Genomic DNA, 16,224 nt, shown 5'->3' on the forward strand with positions numbered 1-16,224 from the left:
GGGGGTGGAGTCAGTGGAGGCAGCGGTGGCCTGCATTCTCTGATCTCGCCTTGGTTTCCCCCTCTGTTCCTGCTTAGTTTCCACGAGAGTTTTCTCTCCCCTTCCTCCAGGCCCAGCCTTACCTTCTCCAAGCAGAAAAACTAGCCATAGCCAGGGTTTGTCTCTTTTCTGCTAGAAACTGGCCTAGTCACAGAAAAATCGAGTTGCCCCTGGGATACAGCAGGCCGTGTCCCCCAAGTCCAGAATGAGGACGTTATTGCTGAAGTGCGAAGGTGTTTACCTGAAGGTTCACGCAAAAGCATAAAGGCTAACTTACATCAGGTCATTCACTTTACAGTATACATTGAAAAGGGTAGAAAAATATAAAATCAAGACTGTCTTTTTTATTTTTTTTATTAAAATTTTTTAATGTTTATTTTTCGAGAGAGACAGACAGAGAGAGAGAGAGAGAGAGAGTGGGGTAGGGGCAGAGAGAGAGGGTGAACATAGAATCCAAAACAGGCTCCAGGCTCCGAGCCATCAGCACAGAGCCCAATGCGGAGCTTGAATCCATGAACCGCGAGATCATGACCTGAGCCGAAGTCAGACACTCAGCTGACTGAGCCACCCAGGTGCCCCTAAAATCAAGACTGTCTTAATAATGAGGTTGCAGGGTCCCTGTCCTGCACAGAGTGGGCTGCCCCCCGTCTCTCTCTCTCTATCTCTTCAGGGAGAACTGCCACTCCTTCTCTGAGTAGAATCGACAAACATGGCCACAGAACTTTCCAGAATCACTATCTTCTCATTTTGCCTCATGGGATCTGTTTCTAAATTCTCTGAGTCTTTCATGTCCTCTGCCCCAAATTCTATTTTTTCTCTCTCTGTTCTGTCTAGAACTCCCGTACTCACAGACAAAGAAGTCTGAACAATCACATTTGTGCCATCTTGGGCAGCAGGAGGAGTGGGCAGAGGCATATGGCCAGGCGTGAATTCCACACCAGCCGTGAGCCCTGGAGCAGTGACTTCACCCACGTGTGCCTCGTTCTCGCCTGTCACCCTGCCTGCCCACCGGCTATTGTGACAGTGAGTGAGTTCTCATAACCCAGGGTTAGTAAATGTTACTCTTCTCTAACCGCCCATGTCTGCGGCCCAGTTGTTCATAGTAGATATAGTAGATCTGCTCAGTACACATTTGCTGTTTGAATAGACACGTCTCTCACACTATCCTTTCCTTGTGCCCAACTGCAAATTAAAATGCTTCAAAAATAGTGCTTAAAGCATGGTGCTTGCTGGGTTGTTTCAGTCTGGGTCCAATCAGGAGACAGAAACCACACAATAATTTAAGCAAGGGAAGTTAGTGATAGAAGAGTAAAGATGGAATGAAGATGGAACAAGAACTCTCAAGGGTGTCCTAGGGTTGGGGGAGGCCCCTTAAGAAGGGCTTGGAAGGGAGTTCACCTTTCATTGAACAGGTGTGGTTGGGGATCACCGGATGGTACGGAAATTCGCTGGTAGCTCCGGTCAGAGCTGGTCCATGTCCCCAGGTCATCCTCCAGGATATAGGTGAGCAGGGACTTCTAGGTGGGTGCAGAGGGGCCACTGCTGCCCATGTGAGTCCTGGAGCACACTTCCGGGGGGCCTGTGCACCGGGCTGGAACCCGGCTTCACTCGCTGAATGAGGAAGGGAGGCTGACCTCCTTCTGCAGTGTCCCTCTCACGCCCTCTACTGGCAAAGCTTAACATTACCCTCACTACAAAGGGGAAATGCTGGGGTCTGGCCTGTTACCACAGAGCAGGTACTGCAGGGTGTACCGAAGTACTGACTGACAGGAAATCAGTAACGGGCATACGGGGTAAAGATTGTGGTATTTATCCACAAGGTAAAATTATATGGAGTAATGTAACATTATGTGGTTTTTAATACTGTTTCTTTATTTTTGAGATTGAGAGAGACAGAGTGCGAGCAGGGGAGGGGCAGAGAGGGAGACACAGAATCCGAGGCAGGTTCCAGGCCCTGAGCCGTCAGCGCAGAGCGCAATGCGGGGCTTGAACCCACGGACGGTGAGATCATGACCTGAGCCGAAGTCGGACGCTCAGTCGACTGAGCCACCCGAGTGCCCCTAATATTATGTTTTAAAACACTGTTTTAATTCCTTTTTAAAAAAAGTTTTCACAATACCTTAAGTGAAAAAAACCAGTTACAAAAGCAAATGGTACCCTGTTTTTATTAAAACGGTACCCTAATTTTATTAAAAAAGAGAGAGAGAGAGAAAGAGCAAAGCTGTTCGTTTAACAGAAAAAGATTCCTGAACTTCTCCTTCCTCCTCCTGCCTGTCAACCCCCCTCCTACCCTTTCCCATTGTTTGGTTAGAATAAGAGAGTGAGAAATCGGTGGGGCCGGGATAGTCTCCTCACATACGAGAGAACCGAGGGCTTTAGCTCCTTCCCTGTCAGCCGCCTCATCCCTCACCCAGGAGGGGTTGGGAAGAAGGTGTAGCGAAGTTATTGCTGAGCTATGTCGGATCACAGCCGACAGATACTCGTCTGCCACTTTCCTCATCCTTTTTGCTCTCAGGATTCCCCCAGCGGTGCTGGACTGGCCTCCCCTCAGACCCAAAAGGATTAGAAAGGATTTGTACACTGGCTTCAGGAAGGGCGTGAGAAAATATGATTCTCCTTATTATGTAGATCAGCATGTATCGGTGTTCTTGAGAAAAAAAGTGGCCTGTGGTCGACAGTGCTGGTTAGACCATGTTTAGCAACCATGTTCCTGGTTCTGGGTTTTGAGGGGTTTTTTTTTTGTTTTTTTGTTTTTTTTTTTTTGCCTCCCTGCTTCTCCTGCTGCACTCTGTAGCACGTCCCAGCTGTTATTTTAAATTAAAAAAAAAATTTTTTTTTACACGTATTTATTTTTGACAGAGTACAGGTGGGGGAGGAGCAGAGAGAGAATGAGACACAGAATCCGAAGCAGGCTCCGGGCTCCGAGCTGTGAGCACAGAGCCTGATGTGGGCTCAAACCCACAAACCATGAGATCATGACCTGAGCCAAAGTCAGACACCCAAATGACTGAGCCACCCAGGCACCACCCCCCTAGCTTTTATTTTAATGCATGCATTTGTTTTGTGGAACACAGTTTGGAAATGCTGCAGGTAGAAAAATATGAAAAATGTCTACAAACATTTTTGAAACTTTAGATATTAAAATGTATTTGGTCTCATAAGCCTCTTTTTTTATATTGGTGATTGACTTTTGTTACAAAGTGTTCATAAAAATACCACTGCATGCATATACATATACACACAGACACATCTGTACGCATATGCACAGATGGACACACATGCTTGTATACAGGCATGTGCACACATACATGTATACACATACGCACACATACAAACACGTACATATACACATATATACGCAATACATCATATACACATACATAGGTATATGTATACACACATGCGCACATGCATATACACCCATACGCGTGCTCAGACACATACACACATGTGCACACACTTACACAGGTGTATACCCACCCTACATACACACACGTGTATACGTATATAGGCATCGACAAATACTGGAGGACTCTGTGCTAAAGTGGGAGCAGCTCTCACCTTTTGGGGTGAAATCCCAGAGGACTGAATCCATCTGTGTGGTTTTCTCCACCATTTCTATGGTTATTTATTCCTTTTGTATTAAGGCAAAAATAACCGTGAGATGCCTTCTTTTGTTTTTTTACCGTGGCATTTAAGACCGTCTGCTGAGCGCCACTCTGAGGGACAGCTCGCACGTGCCCCCGTCAAGGTGACTGCACAGAGGGTGTCTCCCACGTCAGATTTCTGGATGAGGGAGCGTCAACGCAAATGTCAGCGGGGGAGCTCCTCTGACCCGCTAATGGGCTGTGTCCCGATTCGGCCTTCCTTTCGAGGGTCACTCTGGTGTTTTCTCAGCTGGTGAAGCCCTGACCCGCTCTGACAATTATTACTTCATGTCGAAAGGGCGCCGTGCTGAGCTGTCTAAATCTGACAGGAAAAGATAGAGCGGCCCCCATCAAACTCTGGGCCACGAAGCTCCAGCGGAGGGTTAAAGGTTCTGGAATGTTCTGTGGAAAGACATAACAGCCTTTCCTGCACTGCCTCCTGCTAACCTCCTAAATAAGATCTCACCAGCCCGCGGCCTCCCTCTGCGTTGGAGCTGATGCCCTCAGACGGTGGCACCATCTCGGGGCCTGGGTCTGTGCGCAGAAAACGGGCCGAGAAAACGGGCCCCGGGGGCTGCCAGCTGACCACCTTCAGGGAGAATAACCCGAATCTCCTGGAATTTGTTCCGAGGGGAAGTGGTGAGGGCGCTCTCTAGTATGATGAGAAATGACCTATTTAAAATGCCAGCTGGGCGCCTGGGTGGCTCAGTCGGTTAAGCCTCCAACTTTGGCTCAGGTCATGATCTTGCCGTTTCCGAGTTCGAGCCCCGCGTCAGGCTCTGTGCTGACAGCTCGGAGCCTGGAGCCTGTTTCAGATTCTGTGTCTCCCTCTCTCTCTCTCCTTTTCCCTTGCTTGTGCTCTCTCTGTCTCTCTCAAAAATGAATAAACATTTTTTTTTCATTAAAAAAAAATTTAAGTGGATTATTTCACTTAAACCATTCTTTCAACACTTATTTGCACACGCCCGAAATGCCAGCAAGGTTCTAGGTGCTGTGAGATAGCGGTGGACAAAAGAGACAAAGTCCCCTGGAGAATCAAAGGGCGATTTATACACGCAGTGCAATATTATTCAGCCTTAAAGAAGAAGGAAACCCTGTCACGGGCCGCCACGTGGATGGATGCTGGGGACAGACGCTAAGTGAAATAATCCAGGCACAAACAGACGAACGCTGTATGATCCCACTCACATGAGGTACTGATAGTCACGTTCACAGAGACAGTGGCTTCCAGGGGCTTGGGGATGGGAGAACACGGAGTTTGTGTTTAATGGGGGCAGAGTTTCAGTTTGGGAAGATGAGAAACTTCTGGAGATAGATGGTGGTGATGGTGGCACAGCACTGGGAATGCAGTTAATGGTGCTGGACTTCAAAACGGTTAAAATAGTAAATTTTATGTTATGTGTATTTTAACACAATTTTTCTTTTTCTCTTTTTTTTCTTTTCTTTTTTTTTTTTCCCTCTTTTTAAAAAGAGAGACCAAGTGCCTGCTCTCGAGGGGTCCATGTTCTAGAGGAGACGTCTCTAGTCCAGCGGCTGCACCGGACTTGGGGTTCAGAGTGATGATCTCATGCTCTGTACAGCCCTCCTTGCTGAGGCTCCCGCACGGATGAGTGAAGTACGCGCCCATGTTCACCTTGGGCGCCGGCCGGGGGTACATGCTGACACCCCGAGGGGTCCTTGAACTATCACACAGGTGCGTTTCCCCCTTAGGCATCTCTCCTTGGCCCCCCCCCCCCCCCCTGCCCTGCTGTCTCCGCATTCCAGCCTGCTCCTGGGAGTCTGAGTCCCACCCTGTCCTCAGGCTCCTCATCAAGAAGCCCAAGACTAGTGCCTCGGAGGTGTCACCTGGGAGTGGGGCTCTTCGGAGGGGCAGTAGCACCTGGAGTCCTGGTGACACAAGAGCTCCAGCCCCCTGGTCACAGAGCAGCCCCTCTACCTCACCCCTTCCAGCCTCTCACCCTCTCTCTCTCTCTCACCCCCCCCCCCCCCACCTTGACCCTGCCTTCTTTAACCTTCTGTGTCCCAGCCCAGAGGCAGGTCTGGCAGAAACCACATGACAGAAGGCCGGGGACAGTGATCCCACAGGGGTGGACAGGACAGGCCGAGGTGGAGGCCCAGCAGACCCTGGACCCACCACTCTCAACCCATCGCCCTTAGGATCACCGGGGGCTTTAAAAACAGTGGTGCCCAGGACCTTCTTTCTGGGTTGTTTAAAAAAAAAAAAAAGCTCCTCGGTAATTCTGTTGGGCAGGTAGGGCTGAGGACCGTTGATTTACATACAACCTTGACCTCACATTTTAATCACTTGGGGAGCCTTTATTAATTTCTCTTTTTTTTTAATGTTTATTTATTTTTGAGAGACAGAGAGAGACAGCATGTGAGCAGGGGAGGGGCAGAGAGAGAGAGAAAGACACAGAATCTGAAGAGGCTCCAGGCTCTGAGCTGTCAGCACAGAGCCCGACGTGGGGCTCAAACTCACAAGCTGTGAGATCATGACCTGAGCTGAAGTCGGATGCTTAACCGACTGAGCCACCCAGGCGCCCCACTTGGGGAGCCTTTAAAAAGTACAGCTGGTCTGGGTCCCATCCTGAGGTTTGAGTGCCCTTGGGCTGCGGGGTTTCTAATAGCTGCCCAGAACATTCCGTGTGCCGCTTCTGCTGTAAACCAGACGTGGGGTCCCTGAAGCAGGTGCCACCGGTCTGTTGGGGCTGCAGGATCCATCAGGCTCAGTGTCTGTGATCCAGGACACCTTCAGGGGCCCCAGATAAGGTTTAATTTTCACTTCTTTTAAAATCGGAAGAAACAGATGAACTTTTAGGTAGAAGAAAATGCTGTCATATATGCTATTCATGTATTCATCTTTGTGCCAACAGAGTCATAAAATATACTTTTTAATATTAATTTAATATAAATTTTAATATTAATCTTTGATTTAATATTAATGACCACGAAGGTCATCGCGAGGCCCCGCCATCTGCTGTGCTCAATGCAGATCCTCGGGGCCCCCTGTCCGGGGCTTTGCACCCAATGGGCACTGAGTGAAAAGGAAAGGGATGTCTATGAGGAAAATAAAATGCTAACAGGGGGTTTCATGGAACTCATCCCTTTGACGGAGCCTGAAAAACGAGGGGAGATTAGGCTGAAAAAAATAAGAACCAGGAAGAAATAAGGTTGAAGGGAGCTGCCTAAGAATACAAAGGGCGCCTGGTTCTTTCTGGGGTTCTGTGCACCTGCCCCGGGGTGGGCGGCGGGGGGCAGGCAGTGAGCTCCGTAACTGTGAGCTCCATTCCCCTGGATAAGTGCAGAAAAGCAATGCGGGGGTGGGGGTGCGGGGAGCTTTGGCACATTTAAAGACGACTGAAATAAGAAAGCAAGCTGACAATAAAGAGTTTGCGGGCACCCCGGCAGGAGGGCCCTACGCTGCCGGTTCTGAGCTTGGATTTCCCAGGCTGACAGCAGGGAGGAGGGCTCTGAGTCCAGAGCCTCTGGGAGGCCTGGCCCAGGGGCGCCCCCGACTCTTCTCAGTGGCCCCCATCGAACAGCCTGTGTAGGGTGAGCCGTGGGGGGAGAGAGCCTGCGCACATGACCTGCTCCAGAAAGCTGCACCAAAAGCACGTTCTATTTATATGTTAGAAATAGCAGTCACAGGAGGTTCGAAAGGCGCATGCGCCAGCCGCGGCCTCAATCAGGCCGTCCCCAGGAGGGTGGGCGAGGGCAAACCTCCCTGCTCCGAGGGGCACACAGGGCTGGGTGCAGGGCCTCTCGGGGGGCGCTGGCAGCTGGGGCAGGGCCGCATCGTCACGCCCCCAGATGCTGCTGCTGTGACGAGCCCGTGGAGGGAAGGGGGGCTGCATTTTCAAGCCGATGTTTGATGTTCAGATGCAACCTGGTGCTTTGTGCGCTGCTATTAAATGTGATTATGTGATGGCACGTGGTGATTAGCGGAGCCGTGTCCCTCGCTGGGAACCTCCTCCCCCTGCTCTCCACCCCCACAAAGCCCTGGAAGTGGGGTTGAGATCAGAGCGGGGGCGCACATCAGCCGGCTCCAAAGAGCCTTTACCCCCGCGTGGCTTCCGTTAATCAGTGAACACCTGCCAGCCAAACTCTGCTGCCCCCCCCAGATGTCCTCACATGCTCCCCCAGAGTAGTGTCGGGAGGGTGACACCGTGCCTTTAACACCCCATGAAACAACCTGAGACCCCATTTACACTCAGTTGGTGGAAAGAGCACACCCCTCCACACTCATTCCAAAGGCCACTTTCTTCCAGAATAATTCGGGGTTGTCTCATTTCTGCTCCAGCCATGCTGCAGCCTGCTTCTCCGATGCCGCTGGGCACAGAGCTACCAGCCCCAGGGATTCTGCCCACTTCCTTCGTCCCCTGGGGGCACATCAGCCCAGGATGTCTTCCTGATGGCTCCCGGACCACAAGAGGTGGGTTCGGTTCAGAGGGGACAGGTGGCCACTTGAAATGTAGCCATTCCTGTGCTGACGGGCCCCTGCCATCCTTCCAGAAGCCGTCTTCCCGTTGGGATGCTGCCCAACCCCTCTTCATAGTTGTCCCTCCTATCACCCGGGGAAATTCCACTTTAATTGCTTGCAGGGCTCTTGATTTTTAAAGCTGAGCCTTGAACACTGCTTTGGCTAGATCTCTTTTATCTGAGTGATGCCTTCTGAGGGAAGAAGCAGGAGTTTTAGACCCTAAAGACCCAAGAAAGCCCAGGTGGGGTTTTTCCACTTCCCTTGCAGCTCCGTTTTGTCTCCTGCCCCTACACAGCAGTGATCGCCATCTGCCTGTGGGCACCAGCCTGAGACAGACGCTAGGGTCCAGGGAGGGAGGTGGACATCACATGTCATGTAGCCCCCTCCGATTTTGTGGCACATTGGGGCAGTTGGGGTAATCCTGCCTGGGGAGCAGAGGCCATCTCGCCAAGTGTCCTGACTCATCACTGCTCTGTAGGATGGCTCTTTCATGGAAAAGTTCTGCACTGAGATCATCTTTGGTTTGGGACCCGGCTGTCAGGTCTGGACAGGGCAACTTTCCCTAGTCATTTATGGCTCTCCTCCATGTTCCTCCGGATGGGGGTCACATCTGGTTCAGAAAACCAAGTCCCCGAGGAGATCATCACTGGATCTCTGTAATCAGGGTCCAGTTGTCCTCCCACGTCCTGGCTGAAGTCTGAGGGTGGGGCAGGGCCTCCGGGACTCTGAGTGATTCTGAGTCAGAGAGGACAGGCCAGGACACTGGCTTCCTGAAGGGTGTTGGTCACATGTGCACACAGGCATGTGTGTGCACATACTCAGACACACATATATGCATGTGTACACGCAAACACGTGCGCACCCATGTACGCATACGCAACTTAGCGTCTTTGCTATGGTCACAGTCACACACATAGATAATGTACCCAGGGATCTGTGTGCAGACCAGTTTAGCTGCAGAAAGAACCGTTCTTGAAGTGTATTCTGTCCAAGTCTGTAGGTGGTGGGTGAAAATGGCTATAATAGATGTAGCCCCCCAGTGAGACTTGTGTGGGCAGGCAGCCTTTCAAGGGTTGGGAAGAATGTGAGGCTTGGAGGGGTTGGGGAAGTATAGGGATCTGAGCTGGGTCTTCACAGACAGGTAGGATTTGAATAAATGAAAGGGCATGGGGGCATTTAAGATACAGGAGGCCGTGTAAATAAAGGTTGAGGGCATTAGTGGCTCTGGTGAGTGGTGACAGCAGGCTGGTGGGACCAGAATGGCAGGTAGTTCGGGAGAACAGTCGCAGCAACAAGGTCTGGCAGATAAGGCGGGTCAGACTGAAGGGGGCTTGAAAGTCTCCACAATGGGGTGGACATTAGAAGCCATTGATGGTTCTTGAAGAGGACAAGAAGAAAAGGAACGGACATTGACATGCTTTCTAGTCACCAGATTCTGTGCCAGGTACTTTACGTTTATTTACCCTTCACCAGAGTCCTGTAAGGCAAGAAAATATTATTCCTAGTTTTACCAATGAGGCAACCGAGGCTCAGCTAGATGGTATTACCAGCTCAGGGTGGTGCAGCCGGTAACTGATGTGGCCAGTTCCAAACTCACTTTCCCCCAGTTCCCAAAGCTCCTGTCTGTTCCCTGTAGCACATTGCCTCCCAAGAACAGCAGCAGAGCTAAAATTAATTTAAGGAAAGATTCATCTAGCTGCAGTGAAGACACAGACAGATTGGAGGCTGGGGTCAGGGGACCTTCTATTGAAATAAGCAGGAGTGAGATGAATGTACAAGATGAGCCTGGAACATGTCACATCAGAAAGCAAGGATACCATCAAAGTGGACACAGGAGCCAAAGTGGTTCCTACCGGCCGGAGACGAGACAATGCAAACATCAATTAGGGTAATAGCTGCAGGGGATTGATCGCAATGGATTAAAATACATCAGATATGTTGAACTCCAGGCCTTTGTCACAATGCTAAAAGTAAGACACTCACTGGCCACTTTTGGAGGAGTTCATTCTTTGGGAAACGTGTCTAAGAAAGGAAAATATCCAGCATTCTCAAGCATTCCTTCTGCTTTTCCCATATGAAGTTTCTCCTTTCAGAAGCCTTCTAGCTAATAACTGAAGAAGGAGCTGTAGAATTAGAACATCACCGTGTGCCAGCCTCTCTCGGATGAATGGATCTGGCCCCAGTGCCTAATAATATCCCAAGAAGAGCTAACCAGGTAGATAACCATATACCTCCTCGTGGAAAGAACACCGCCACTTTTGGTGTTTCTGGCCAAAAACAATCATGCTTGAATTGGATTAAGCCTCTAGATCTAAAAAAATTTTTTTTTCAACGTTTATTTATTTTGGGGACAGAGAGAGACAGAGCATGAACGGGGGAGGGGCAGAGAGAGAGGAAGACACAGAATCGGAAACAGGCTCCAGGCTCTGAGCCATCAGCCCAGAGCCTGACGCGGGGCTCGAACTCACGGACCGTGAGATCGTGACCTGGCTGAAGTCAGACGCTTAACCGACTGCGCCACCCAGGCGCCCCAAGCCTCTAGATCTAAATATGAACTCGCAGGAATTTCAAAGGACAGAGAAACATATTAAGGGACATCTTGGGGATGCGATCAACAAAATCCAGACTGCGGGATCACTGACTGGATATCTGATATTCATCGGGAATTGATATCGTTTTTGAAAGGAATGGGTTTCGTAGATTTGTGCTCAAAAAACAAACTCTGGTCTTACTGAGAAACCTTCTGGAGTATTTACGGATGAGATGATACGATGTCTGAGGGGGGAGTTTGGAAGGTGGGGGTAGTTGTAGATACAACAAGGCTGGCTATGAGTTGAAAAGTGTTGAATTCAGGTGGTAGAAAGGCATCGTCTTCTCTACTTTGGCATCTATTGAAAATGTGCCTCGGATGGGATGCTGCTATTGCTGAGGTGGCAAAGGGAAAGCAGTGCGTAGCGGGGAGGTTTAGAAGGGACAGGAGAATGAACCAGAGCTGGATCTGGGGCACCGGGGGAGGACGAGGCATGGATGCGTCTAAGCCCCTGACCCCCATCAGTGTGCTGGCAGCATATGGTCCAGCACCACCCAGCTCCTGACTGCAGACAAGCTCTTCTGCCTTGGAAGTGCTGAGAAGTGTTGCCCGCCCAATCCGGAGGACCGTCTGCCAGTTGTTAATGATCTGCTAGAATCCCAGCTCCAAGGCCACCTCAGCGGTGCCGTCTTCTGGAGGAAATCATGCCCCCTCCTGGGCTCCCCTGGTCCTCATTCAGACTGGCCCGGGTCACAGTCTCACCTGCATTTCGGTAGGTTGTGTTCAGTCCCTTGTCATCCCCGGTGCATGTCCCCCTGGTGCAGGCAGAACTCACCAGGGAATCCAGAGCGGCTCCACGTGGGAGGCATGTGGGACCTGCCTATTGGCTGTGAAACGAACAGCCCCCTCGTTCCCCACTGGCAGGCGAGGATAGTTAAGCAGAGGGCGGAGGACTGGACAAGAAGAGACAGTCTTGACATTGGCCAGGAGAGGCTCTGCCGGAATCTAGACCCTCAGCTGTTTCCATGGCCCCGGGACAGCTGCTTCTGAATCCCTTCCTCAAAGTCAAGCGCACTGAGGACCTAGGAGGAGAATGATCCTGAAGATGCTCCCCATCAGGTCATGCTCTGGGTCCGGGCGCCTCATGTGCCCCACGCTCTGCTCTGGGAGTTCAGAAGGTGCCATTATAGGCAGCCTTGCCCTGGGAACCCGGGGAGAAGGTCCAGCGATAGAGCTGGAGGGGAGCATGAGGGAGAAGGCCTGGGTGCCACATCCCAGGCTCTGCGGAGATGTCTGGGATGGGTTGCTGGCGGTGCCCCCTTCTGCTAGTGCTGAGTCCCCGTGGCCTCCGTGGGAACGCCACGTCTTGGACCCGTTCCAGGCTCAGTAATTACATTCTGCCTGTTAAACTCCCTCTGCGGTCTCAATTGGATACTGTTGTCATTGAGTTTGCTTTCTCAAATCAGCTTTTCAGGGTGACGTCTGCAAGGCTGTGCCACTGGGAGCTGTCTCGCAAGGTGGAGACGCGGAGCAGAACCCCGGGCCTTGCTTCAGGAACTCCGGTCCCTGTCCCTCCCTGCTGGGGACTGGGACCCCTAGGGGACAGATGTTGGTGGACGGGGTGAGGAGGTGCTGGGCACCTTTCTGTCCACTTGTCCTGTTGAGCTCACAAAGGGGCAGAGCAAGGGGGCTGCGGTTCTGAGCGACAGACGCACAGTGTGGGTCCCGCTGGGCAGCCCCCCACCCGGATCCAGCCTGGCTCAGCCCAGCCCGGCCGTGTGATACGGGGCAGGGTGCGTTGTCCGAATAGGAGATACCTCTGTGATGTCTCCTGATTTCAACATGAGGCACTTGGGAGTCACAGAACTGTTTCAGTCGGTGAAATCGGGTCGCCTCCCTCCAGGCCAGCCATTTGCCCCCTCCCCCAGGCTCTTTTGGCTTTGTGGCAGCTGAATGGGGGTAGAATGAGCAGATCAGGGGCCTCCCGCAGGCACGGCACCCCCGACCCCTGGGTCAGAGGGACCTAGAGAATATCCAGCCCGATAAATGTCAGACATTGCAGAGCCACAGAACCTTCCTGAAACTCGTGTGTAGCAGAGAGCAAAGTGGGGCTGCTTGATTCCTTCCCCTCCCCCACGCTCTCCTTCCCCAACCTTCAGGGCACTGAGTCTCACGCCCAGTGCGGTTCATGCGGGGTCTCCTGGTCCGGGTAGCGGTGCAATGAGGCAGAATCCTGGGGCTCCTCAGAGCACAGCTTGAACCCACCGACCTGGTCCGACTTCCTCATTCTGCAAGTGGGAAACTGAGGCTTGAGGTCACACACTCTTGATGGGCAGAAGCTCTCCTTATGACCTGTCCAGACTTTTCCCACAGCACAAACAGACCCCCCTCTGTCTCCTCCAGCACCTCTGGATGTGTGAGCAGGGAGATAGGGTACCTATCACCTGCAGCATGGCCCCCTGTCTCAGGCTGGGCCACCCCTCGTGTGGCTGTGGGTCTGGAGACCAGGAGAGGTCAGTGCTCATGTCTGGCTACGTGATGGCACACCCAATCAAGGAAGACAGCATCCAAAGGCAGACACTCTAGTAAATAAACAGGAGGAACCCGGCTTGGCTGGAACAATTCTCCAGAATGTCTCTGGATCCCTGCAGAGTGGGTCAGCATCTGGAACCAGGGACAGCTGCTTCCTGCTGACCTAGCTAGGCATGTGGGTGGAGACCTGGCCATTCATTCTCCTGGAAGGCTTCTTAACAGTCCTCCCCCTCAAATATCATGGTCTAAACCCTCGGTTTCAAAGAAGACGGGAAACCCACCCGCCAAAATGGTAATGGCAAGTACTTCAAAGCACCCGGGGCCCTGGGAAAGGAATCACAAGAAAGAATGAAGTGGGAGATTAGGAGGAGTCCCCTCACACCCCCACCCACCCCAGTGAGCGACAGGGGATGCTCGTGATAGCCTGGTGAGGGAGGGCGTGAGGGGGTCCACAGAGGTTCTCTTCCTATCTATCTAGGAGCCCTGTGCAGAATCATCAGTAACGGTTAAGACTTCCAGCTAAGCAGTGCCCTCCTCCTGAGTGTCTGACGTCAGCTCTCAAGTGCTCCTGCGAATTGAGACGAAAAAGGTAGGCGTGAAAGCTCAGAGGCCAGATGGCGGGGTTTAAACGTGCCAGCAGCGAGTTGGGACTGCTTGACTTCTCGGAACCTCAGTCTCGTCATCTGCAAGGTGACGGCAGTGCCTGCGTCACTGGGCTTTCTTGGGCATAGAGTGAAGTCATCTGGGAAGGAAAGCAGTGCCCGACCCAAAAATGGTGCCCAGCAAACAGTAGCCTTTCCATATTGTCTTACAGATGATTTATCAATCGGTCACTTCCTCTAAGATGAGTGACGGGGCCCAGGGACTTGGGAGAAGAGGGAGTAGGAGGCCACGGGGACACAGAGAGTGTGAGTTGGGGGGCCAGGGTGCAGGAGCAGGAAGTCTTTGCAGAGTTTCCTCTTGGTGACCCCCCTTTCCCTGCCTGGTGGGCTGTAAAGGGGTCTGCTGGGGTGTCTCAGTAGGAGAGCTCTCCGAGTCCCGGGGGCCTCCTGAGCCCTACTTGTGTTTCCTCTGGTTTCCGTGGTGATGCTCTGTGTCCCCCAGCGTGCGACAGAGCTGGCCAAGGCCATAGGCTGTGAAACTTCCGTGTCCCGCTAGCAGCCCCCACACCCCACACATCCCCTTTCCTCCCTGTGCAGGTTTTGTGATGGATGGGACAGTAGGAGGGAGGAGACTGAGCTGGGTCATTGCGTTGCTTGTGCCCCAGACAGGAGCCCGTACCTCAGACCCACAGACCTTCAGGGACTAAAGGGGAACTTGCTCTAGGGGGTCCCCATTCCCTTGCTGACATCACCACCTGCACGAAATGACTCCCAGCCTGGTGGGTCGGGAAGGCCCGCAACCGTGGGTCTCTTTGTTTCCATTTGTTTTAGCGTGAGTGACTTTCGAGGGACCAGTTAGAGACGATCCGCTTTATGTGTGTAAGGCACTTGATAACACTTCTCGTTTGTGGTAAGAACCTCTCTGCTGCTGTCCTTTCGGGGAAATCTTGCCAGTCCGCATGCAGTTAGGGGCTGCTCATAGCTTTCTTGGGCCTAGAATTTAATTCCTTTGCTTTATCAGGTAGCACTTTCTTAAAATCAGCTGATTTCTAAGCCATGAAACATGATTGGCGGGGGCTGGGGCTCGGGGTCAGACTGGTGGGCAATAGGGGGTGTTCCGTTTTCTCATGGCCCCTGGCAGAGGTCATGGTGGAGCCCTGGCTAGCGAGTACTCCAAACCCAGAACATTCACCACTTTCTAGCAGCTGCAGACGCATAGGAGTCTGTTTGGCACACATGGCCGAATGCTCACAGCATCTTGGTGACCGTCCGTATCCCAGTTACACGGTCACTGTCAAATCCTTCCCCGTCCCTGTAAACGGAGTCCTTGCTCAGACCCTGTGTTTCACGTGGGACAAATCAGCACAAACCAGGCTGTGGCGAGCGGTCTTCCCTTTTCCTGACGAGCAGCCCCCACAGCTTCTAAAAGCCTCTTCTGGCTCCATCGATCGCACGTGTCCCCTCCCTACCCATGACATTAGCCATGGAACCTTCTGGAATGACAAATTCCAGAACTCTGGCTTAGTCACCAGGATGCACAAATGGATGTCTATTCTGTTTACAACCACCACGCCCTGGCAAAGCCATTCTTCATGCTCCAGATCTCCCATGGTCAGGAGAAAGTTCTTCCAAAACACTAAAAACTTTGGGGCTATAGTCAGTGACCTTTTTCTCTCCGTTTCTCTGTAGTGACATCGTAGAGGGGCTGGTTTCTCTCCTTCACTTCTCATGGGCCATTAGTGGGAGGAGATGTTCCATTATCTGAGCTCTAATGAGCCCAGTAACTGGAGAAGAAGGGCCTATGGGGGAGATTTAATTTGAAGCTCAATGGTCTAGTTATTCTAGTGGGCTTTATGCTGAACCCCAGAGCCCACAGGGTAGGGGTGTCCCGTTGTAGTCAGATCCAGGACCTGCAAGTGGTGTTGAGGGCAGCCCGAGGCCGGGAGGGAAGGGAGGAGAGGGGAAGAGGGAGGAAAGCGGAGGGAGGGTGGAGGGAGGAGAGAAGACCCGCTCCAAGGAAGTCCTGCCTGTTGTTTTTGCTCATGATAGTGGCCTTTAAAATTATCCAGGCCCAGGCAACAGTTCCTACATGCTCTGTGATTTTGCAGCTTTAGGGAACTAGTCAGCCTCCTCTAGCTTTTATAGTTAGTTCAAAATGTTCTGGAGAAAAAGTTTGGCTTGCTTGTGAGCAGCTCAATGGCCTACTTCTGTATGCTAAGGGGATGGTTCCTGTCTGCTGGTCTAGAGACCACATGGCCGTGGATGTACATTCCATCAAGTACATCCCTCATGGATTCATCCATTCCACTTACATTCACGACCTGCATGAAATATCCCTCTACTGCATACACCACCTCGCTGGGGGTCCGTCGCTCTGATTAGAGCTTCCGCTTG

General features: G+C 51.9%; 2 long non-coding RNA genes across 4 annotated transcripts in view; both read left to right on the top strand.

The window, feature by feature from the left end:
- Positions 1-808: 808 nt before the first annotated feature.
- Positions 809-16,224, top strand: part of LOC121014829 (uncharacterized) — a 34,741-nt gene continuing 19,325 nt past the window's right edge. Inside the window, exon 1 of one of the 2 annotated variants that reach the window (XR_005783447.1) lies at positions 809-819. This is a non-coding gene — a long non-coding RNA (uncharacterized LOC121014829). Of the gene's footprint in view, positions 820-1,860; positions 1,875-16,224 lie in introns of those variants that run through there. The other variant, XR_005783448.1, reaches the window with a different exon arrangement.
- Positions 4,535-11,844, top strand: LOC121014830 (uncharacterized). Of its 2 annotated transcripts, XR_005783450.1 has the most exons (4): positions 4,535-4,879; positions 5,158-5,379; positions 7,987-8,118; positions 11,222-11,844. It is a non-coding gene; the product is annotated as an uncharacterized LOC121014830 (long non-coding RNA). The 2 variants fall into 2 exon arrangements; XR_005783449.1 differs by lacking the exon at positions 11,222-11,844 and having other exon boundaries at positions 7,987-8,484.

Source organism: Herpailurus yagouaroundi, unplaced genomic scaffold, assembly GCF_014898765.1.
Source record: "Herpailurus yagouaroundi ecotype Mexico unplaced genomic scaffold, PumYag 203, whole genome shotgun sequence".
NCBI lineage: Eukaryota > Metazoa > Chordata > Mammalia > Carnivora > Felidae > Herpailurus > Herpailurus yagouaroundi.